This window comes from Misgurnus anguillicaudatus, chromosome 9 (genome assembly GCF_027580225.2).
Source record: "Misgurnus anguillicaudatus chromosome 9, ASM2758022v2, whole genome shotgun sequence".
In the NCBI taxonomy this organism is placed as follows: domain Eukaryota; kingdom Metazoa; phylum Chordata; class Actinopteri; order Cypriniformes; family Cobitidae; genus Misgurnus; species Misgurnus anguillicaudatus.
Window position 1 is genome coordinate 2,563,823 of NC_073345.2, and position 9,400 is coordinate 2,573,222.

Sequence of the window (9,400 nt, forward strand, 5' to 3'; positions counted from 1 at the left end):
AAGTGACAGCATGTTTTAAAAATGTTTCAGGTAGTGGGGCTTGGATTGTTTGAAGTAGTAAAGAATAATGGCAAATAATGAAGCAGGCAATAAAAAATACTTGACCAAGAAGTTTTGGAGCTTAACATTTTTGTAGTTTGTAATTGCTTTTTTCTTTAAGTTGGTAATTTGAAAATCTTTCTGGAAGTCTGAAATCTTCCTACATATTTTTTTCACATCTCGATTTGAATGTTAAAAATCTTAGTTCTTGGATTTGTGATGTTTTGTAATATGTGTTTTTGCCCTTACTTATGCATTTTATGTAAATATATTTTTAACTGGATTTGTATTTGTATGCTCTTATTCTGCAGGCTCCAGACCTGGGGCCTATAACATGAAGCTGGTTTAGTTGGTTAGCCAGCTTTGTTTAGGATTAGTTTGTGCAAATCCTGGGTTTTGGGTACCATGAAAATAGCTTTTACCAACAAGGCCTGCACATTGGCTTGGTTTTGTCAACCTGAACCTAATCCTGTAACCCTGAGTTTGTTGAACCATTTTCATGGTACGGGCCCCTGGAGATTGAAGTTCCTAAAGGTTGATGTTTATCAAGCTTGTGACCTTATCACATGGTGTTATTTTTTTACATTTATATATCTAATACACATTTGCACATCTGTAAACATATATTTAATATTTTGTGGGCTATTTTTTATTTTATTTAACCAGTTGTTGTATATTGAAATATGTTACATTTTATGCACTCCAAATGTAAATGTTTTGTTTTAATTGCATCTTTATTGTTTAAAACAATTTAATTAATGTGGGTTTTTGTTAGCTTTTATGTTATTCTTGTATTTTTTGGCTATTTATTTGTTTTTGTTTTTTATTATCCTTCTGTTAATTTGCCAGATTTTGACCTTCTATTTGTTTTTCCTGTAATCTCACTTCATTTGGACTTCATTTCCCATAATCCTTTTCACTCTCTCACCTGAACTGTGTATGTTATTATCCTCACCTGACAGTCATCCCCCTCATCACTCCATTGTCTAAATACCCTGCTTTTCCCTTTGTCTAGGTCAGTTCTTGTTTATAGTGATGTGTTGTGTGTTTTGCTGTTTACCAGTTTCCATGTTCCTTGTTTTATATTAATTAAAGATTATAATTTTGGATTCATCATGATCTCCATCTCATCCTTTATCCTCCATCACACCAACCGTATCAATTTCACAGTATAATTATATATTGTTTGAGTTATGGCTATGTTCTGGGGGTTCTGGATAAGTTGTGGGTGAGTCTCAAATGTTCTGGGAACTTTACTAGGCAATCTCCTTAACACCAGCAGTGTCGTTCTGGGAACATAAAATTTCTACATAAAATATGGTTCCCTTAACATTTCCAGAACGTCCTGAATGTTCCGTGGAGGTCTGCCAAATAACGTCCTCCAACCCTTTAGGGAACTCCACAACACGTCCGTCTCATAACGTTCTGGGAACTTTACTGGGCAACGTCCTTAACAACAGCGGGGTCGTTCTAAGAACATTATGGGAACGTAAAGTGTACATAAAATATGGTTCCCTGAACATTTCCAGAACGTCCTGAATGTTCCGTGGAGGTTTGCCAAATAACGTCCTCCAACCCTTTAGGGAACTCCACAACACGTCCGTCTCATAACGTTCTGGGAACTTTCCTGGGCAACGTCCTTAACACCAGCGGGGTCGTTCTAAGAACATTATGGGAACGTAAAGTGTACATAAAATATGGTCCCCTCAACATTTCCAGAACGTCCTGAATGTTCCGTGGAGGTCTGCCAAATAACGTCCTCCAACCCTTTAGGGAACTCCACAACACATCCGTCTCATAACGTTCTGGGAACTTTACTGGGCAACGTCCTTAACACCAGCGGGGTCGTTCTAAGAACATTATGGGAACGTAAGTGTACATAAAATATGGTCCCCTGAACATTTCCAGAACGTCCTGAATGTTCCGTGGAGGTCTGCCAAATAACGTCCTCCAACCCTTTAGGGAACTCCACAACACGTCCGTCTCATAACGTTCTGGGAACTTTTCTGGGCAACGTCCTTAACACCAGCGATGTCGTTCTGAGAACGTTATGGGAACGTAAAATTTCTAGGGGGGTACCCAGATAGCAAAATGTTTCAGGGCCAGAAATGGCTGAGTTCAGGCTGTTCTTTTGGCACACATGCCGCCACGGCTTACGGTCCTTGATTGGTCCCAGAGCTGCTTGCCTTAAGTAATCCAGAATCTAGCCGAAAGCAGACCATAACTTAGCCGCAACCCTTTCACACCTCGAGAAATCAGCCACAGCTCTCCCGGAATCTCCAGATAACAACCAGAAAAGAGCCCAGATTACCACAATTATCCCCAAACTTACCCACAACTTTTCCAGAAGCCCCAAATGTAACCCAGAAAATAACCAAAATTACCATATTTACCCCAGAACCCACCCACAACTTATCCAGATGCCCCAGAAAATAGCCATAAAGTGACCAAAATATATTTATATCCCGTAAAATGTGTAATTGAAAAACACAGATATAAAGCAAATATAGAGTTTTATTGATGGTGACAAGGATAATTTCAGATAACAGCAAAATAAATGAAATGTCAAATGATCTGCCAAATAAACAAATAACAGTAGAAGGATCAAATAAAAGCAAAGAAATAGCCAAAGTAAAAGCTAACAGAGAAACATTAACTTAATTGTTTTAAACAATAAACAGGCAAAAAAAACCCAGATGTAATAACAGAAAGCAATATACAACAACTAGTTAAATATAAAAAACATCCTATATAAAATGAATGTTTACAGATGTGCAAATGTGTATTAGATAAATACATTTGAAAATAATACCATGTTATGTCACCAGCTAGAAAAAAAGCAACATTTAGTAACTTTAATCTCCAGTCATGTCTGTGCACACAAAGGACTTCTTACAGCCTACAGAAAAAAATCATAAAATACAGTTAGAAAATACATTTACATAAAATGAATAAGAGTAAGGACAAAAATTACATAGTACACACTGCCAGTCCAAGAACTGATACTTTTAACATTCAATTCAAGACATGGGAAAAAATATGTTTGCAGATTTCAGAGTTCCAGAAGGATTTCTAAATTACCAATTAAATAAAGCACTTGCCAAGTACAAAAATTGTTTTAGTCAAGCATTTTAATTTCCTGCTTCATTATTTTCTAGCGTTCACTCCAAACAATCCAAGATCAAGTACCTGGAATATTTTTAAAACATGGTGTCACTTTTAAGCCAAAACTTGTGCTTTTGTAACTTATATGAATATAAGACAAATTACCCTAATAAGAGGCTTAACAAATTAGATATAGACAATAATGTAATTCATCAAATCATACTGCACAAAGATAAATAATGAACATAATATACATCATCTTACTTAATTTTCTGTTTTGATGTCTTTGTCTCTGTCTGGAGAATGGTTTGCTGTTCTCCAAGAGGCAGTAATGTCTATCAAATACAGAAGTCAAAAATCAAATCACACACATTTGTTTACTCTTTTAAACTGATACATTTTTTAACAAAGTTAAACTCACATCAGTCTTTACCCAGACAGCTGGAACAACATAGTCTGGTATAGGACTTCTGCAAACAAAAAACAAGTATAAGTAAACTTTATATTGTAAAAAGGTAAAATAAAAGATTAAGACAAGCAATAAAGACAACATTTATAACTCATAACCCATTTATACTTAGGTATAAAATTCCTTTACAAAAGCAATGGATGTCCTCATGTCTTTGTCTCTGTCTGGAGTACAGTCTGCTTTTTCCCAAGAGGCAGTAATATCTATTAAATAGAGAAGTCAAACATCTGATCAGATACACATTTGTTTAATATTTAAACTATTACATTTTAAATGAAGTATTAAACTCAAATTATTCTTCATCCAAATTGCAGGAACAACATGCATTGTTGACAAAGTGTGGTACATGACTTCTACAAACAAAAAACAAGTACAAGTAAACTTTATATTGTTAAATGTCAAATAAAAGATTAAGACAAACAATAAAGACAACATTTATAACTCTTGGGTATAAAATTCCTTTACAAAAGCAATAGATGTCCTCATGTCTTTGTCTCTGTCTGGAGTACGGCCGGCTGTTCTCCAAGAGGCAGTAATATCTATTAAATAGAGGAGTCAAACACAAACATCTTAACACATACACATTTGTTTATTATTTAAACGGTTAGGTTTATTAACCTCATTATTATTCTTTACTCACATTATTCTTTATCCAGATGGCAGAAACAACATTTATTGTTGACAAAGTGTGGTACATGACTTCTGCAAACAAAATGCAAATATAATTAAACTTTATACTGTAAAATAAAAGATTAAAACAAACACATACAAAATGCATGACTCTTGCATATTAAATTCTTTACAAAAGCATGTGGTTATTCTTCAAGTGGGGTTGGTTATGTTACACCATAAAATAAAGCAAATAAATCTGGCCTTTTACAACACAATCTTGTAAACTGCACTGACCAGGACTGAAGAGAATAAGAGATCATAGTAAACCATCTTTATTAAGCTAAAACTTGAATACATGCCTTTCTAAAATATCAAAAACATTGTTTTACTAAGATATAAATAGTTGGAATGAATTAGTCACTTTGTAACTGTTATGATTACCAGCAAATGCTGATTTGTGGATTGGTACAGAAAACATCTCATCTTCGGTTGGCTTCTTTGGGGTTCAGCATTAATTTATTTTTAAAGATTCAAACTTCTTATTGATTATTTTATCATCCCCGTCATGCATGTTGCGTCTCTTACTGTAAAAACATGCATGTTTAACGTGAAATGGCGACTGATGATAAAATACTTGCACCTACACGAAAATCACAGAAAAGAATAACAAACAAAAAGGAAAACCAACTGGGTATCGCGCTGTAGAACAATAAGTGCAATCTACGTAGATTTAAAAGAAAAGTATCTTAATAACTTACCTTACTGTGTTATATAAAACTCCACAAAACAAAAGATCGCGCGTCCTCCGTCCAGTACACAGCTGGGGGTTTGAAATTCGCGGAAGTTCCTGATCCTGACCAGTTGCATTATGGGAAAGGTAGTCCATTTTCCACGGCGTATTGAACGCTGTTGAGGTTAAATGACTACTAATTCCAAGATTCATTGCAATATATGTCATTGTTTTATGCTGCGTTCCAGGCAACCTGTAACCCGTAACTCACGACTTCAAAACCACGACTTACGACTCTGAACTGGGAGTACATCGATCTAGTACGAGTTCACGGGTGGGAAGTCACGGGTTTGACTGCCGTTCCAGTGCACTTTCACCGGTAGAAGGTTGTAAAAACACGAGTTACAGGCTGCCTGGAACGCATAAGGTCGTGAGTCGTGGTTTTGAAGTCGTAACCCACGGGTTTAAAAACCTGCCTGGAACGCAGCATTAGAAACGAAATTGCACCAATAAATATTATGCTGCGTTCCAGGCAACCGGAACCCGTAACTCACGAGTTCAAAACCACGACTCACGACTCTGAACTGGGAGTACATCGATCTAGTACGCGTTCACGAGTGGGAAGTCACGGGTTTGACTGCCATTCCAGTGCACTTTCACCGGTAGAAGGTTGTAAAAACACGAGTTACAGGCTGCCTGGAACGCATAGGGTCGTGAGTCGTGGTTTTGAAGTCGTAAAGTACGGGTTTAAAAGCCTGCCTGGAACGCAGCATTAGTATTAGTTAGTCGTATTTTTTAATTGTAAACACAATTTAATGGAAAGTCTTATTTATTTATAAAAAATAAAATACAAAACTAAAAAGACTTAAACAAGCACACATACTTAAAATACTTTTGTTTGATGTATATTAGTGCAGACTGAATTATTAATTTATCTGTTTATTGCATTGTTTGTATATTGCACATTGACACCTTTGGATTAACTGCCCAAAATAACATTTTCTACATTTCGTCTTTATAAACATATTTATTATTGCCTTAAATATTAACTTTGATGTTTTAATCAATTGTAAATATGATTTTATTTGGTGTTTTTTTTTTTTTACTCTTTGACCAACCAAACCTTAGCCAGAACTCTGCCATATATTTACTATTTTCTGGCAGACCACACTTAAGCCAGGACTCAGCCTAAAAATGTACCTTTTGCTTTTGGCTGGCTAGCTTCACCCCACAACTCCCCCGAAAGCTGTTTCACACAAAGGTGTGAACAAAAGAGAGCCTAAATTTAGCCATAAATGCCCAATGTAAGCCAGATTTGTGCCAGAAACTTTGCTATCTGGGTATACATTAAAGTGTTTTTATGTTTTATTTACATTTATTTTAAAAAATCTGATTTAGGTTCCTTCAGTTTCTCAGACAACTATGTATTAAGCCTCTAAGGTGGAAATGTCCAAACAAAATGAACAGGGACACACTAATGTTTGTGTGATCACTCTGCTGCTCAATCAACATTGCTCCATAGATGCATTTTCCCAGTTGACAAATATTTAGGTGTTCAAGCACGAAGTGCTGAAACCCTCTTGTAATTGTTAAAATTTTTATTATTATTCCACTGCCGTGAAACTGATAGTGCAGACAAAACAGTAAGGCCTAGAGACTTGAAACTTGGTCAAATAGTAGGTCCCTGCAAGCAAATTATGGCCCTTTATGGGCACACTTAAGGCTAGCCTAAGGGCCATGCGCAGGTTTGCTCATTGGCAAAACGTTGGCCAACATCTAAACCTAAGTTAAGAAAATTACTCTCCAAGTAAGTAAAATGCAATTTAAGGTTTTAAACAGAGATGGTGAAAAAGAAGATAACAGACCTTTTAATTTTGGTTCAGTGTTACTTTTTAACACTCTGTAATATTGGGACAATATATACACCCAGCAGTGTTCTTTTAACTGTATGAGGTCTTCCTGTGGGCTAGGTGAGGGCTGCCCATGCATGGCCAGCGCTAAGGGGCCAACGTTTCACCAGTGGGCAAACCTGCATGGGGCCCTAAGGCTATGCCCATAAAGGGTCAACGTAGGCTTGTTTGCAGGGGTCTCAATTTGCAGAGAGGTTGACAGAGTATTGCTCCGAATGGGGACACTACAGCCATGGCCAACGCGTTGGTGCTCATAACTTCACCAAATCAAGTCCCTTATTGTGAGGGTTTGCGGGACAGATGAACCCAAACGCACACGATGTTCGGGGAAAACAGAAAACACTTTATTTACAAAAACAAAAACCCACGAGAGGGTACACAACATGAAACATGAACCTGACAAATAACACTAAATTTCTGACTTGATAACTGGACTAGATACGTAGACGAAACACGAGAACAGAACACAATGAACCTGCTAAAGATACACTGACATTAAATAGGAGAAACCAAACAAGATAACGAGCGGGAACAGGTGATGGGAGAAAACCAATGATTACTAATAAGCAGGAGAACGAGGGGGCGGGGTCACAAGACAAGACACCGGAGGCACATGCCACACAAAAACAAGGCATGAACCTCCACACAAGGCCTGGGACTGCCAGAACTCTGCCACCATGACACAATACAAATATAACGTAAGACTTCAAGGCAGAGTCCTGACACTTATATCTTGGAATCCTTGGGTCAAGATGGAAAGAAAACGCATATTTCCGTCACTAAAATTTGCCATTTTGGATTTTGTCCAAAAACTACTTTTTCCAGTTTATGTGATTGTGTATTATGCATATGTTTTAGATATATTTGATAAATCTCCTATTTTTAAACAACTTTGCGTTAAGAACCACTGGCTTCAGTCAAATTGTTTGTTAGATATTCAGCATCATGCTTTAAATTTAAACTAGTCCTAGGCTTTTTGGTCACATGCCAAAAATGCAAAGCTTGACCACTACACTGCAAAAAAATAATTTCTACTTAGTATTTATGTCTTGTTTTAAGTACAAATATTTAAAAATTCTTAAATTAAGATGCATTTTCTTGAAAATTACCTATGAAAATAAGTCTAGTTTTAGACAAAAAATACAGGTGCTGGTCATATAATTAGAATATCATCAATAAGTTGATTTATTTCACTAATTCCATTCAAAAAGTGAAACTTGTCAATTATATTCATTCATTACACACAGACTGATGTATTTCAAATGATTTTTCTTTAATTTTGATGATTATAACTGACAACTAAGAAAAATCCCAAATTCAGTATTTCAGTAAATTAGAATATTACTTAGACCAATACAAAGGAAGGATTTTTAGAAATCTTGGCCAACTGAAAAGTATGAACATGAAAAGCATGAGCATGTACAACCCTCAATACTTAGTTGGGGCTCCTTTTGCCTGAATTACTGCAATAATGCGGCGTGGCATGGAATCGATCAGTCTGTGGTACTGCTCAGGTGTTATAAGAATCCAGGTTGCTCTGGTAGTGGCCTTCAGCTCTTCTGTATTGTTGGGTCTGGCATATCGCATCTTCCTCTTTACATTACCCCATACATTTTCTATGGGGTTAAGGTCAGGCGAGTTTGCTTGCCATTTAAGAACAGAATGCAGAAGAGCAATTGCATTAAGTCTCTTGTACTAAAAACTAGATAAAACTACTACTTAAGAAGGTAATTTTTGCAGTGTAGGTGGTGCTGTAATGCAATTGCAATCTTCAAATCTGAATGTTATAAAGAAATTTAGGCTTGTATATATAATTTAGGACATGAATGAGCTATCGACACCAAACTTGGTACACATATGTATGGGCCCATTCTAGGTCACATGCAAAAGTTGCACAGATTGACCACTAGTTTTGGTGCTATAATAAGACTTCATTAAAAATGGCTATAACTACAGGAATCTTGGACCAAGGTACCATGAATGTCCAAGGACTTTTACATACCTCAAAATACATGGCTGCCATTGGCCAATCTAGTTCAAGCAGCTATTAGACAAGGTTAACAGAAACCAATCAGAATGAAACTCATTGGGCCTGTTTGACTCTTAGCCCCAAAGTTCTGTGCAAAGTATGAAAAACATTTGCCTCCGAGGGGGGCTTGGGGCGCTGGTAAATTTTTTTTGGTGTACCTTATCAGTGGTTGTATATTACCCAGTGTTTCACACAGGGATGTCGCTAGACCGCTTTTACTGGGGCACGTGCCCCAGTGTAAAATCTTTTGTGCCTCAGTGTAAATCTCAAGATTAAATTTAAGCAGTTAACTAGTGTATTCATTTACAAAGATATTTGTGGCAAAAACGTATCTATATACAATGTAGTTACACAATTATGCTTGTAAAAGCGACGCAGCAGTCGCACTGATGCGTGCACGCACAAATCCATGTCCGCACACGTCTGCGCGTTCAGCCGTGCACAGCCACATTGTTCAGACTTTCTGTTATTTAGCCCTCCGAAGAGGCTCACCAGGAAGCACACAA

General features: G+C 36.8%; 1 long non-coding RNA gene across 2 annotated transcripts; it reads right to left on the reverse strand.

Annotated features, from left to right (window-relative positions):
- Nucleotides 1-2,121: 2,121 nt before the first annotated feature.
- Nucleotides 2,122-5,171, reverse strand: LOC129413538 (uncharacterized). Of its 2 annotated transcripts, XR_012370952.1 has the most exons (8): nt 4,984-5,171; nt 4,254-4,315; nt 4,079-4,152; nt 3,743-3,966; nt 3,566-3,614; nt 3,409-3,479; nt 3,121-3,228; nt 2,122-2,938 (listed from the first exon to the last, which is right to left on the reverse strand). It is a non-coding gene; the product is annotated as an uncharacterized lncRNA (long non-coding RNA). The 2 variants fall into 2 exon arrangements; XR_012370951.1 differs by lacking the exon at nt 4,984-5,171 and having other exon boundaries at nt 4,254-4,620.
- Between the last annotated feature and the right edge of the window lie 4,229 nt (nt 5,172-9,400).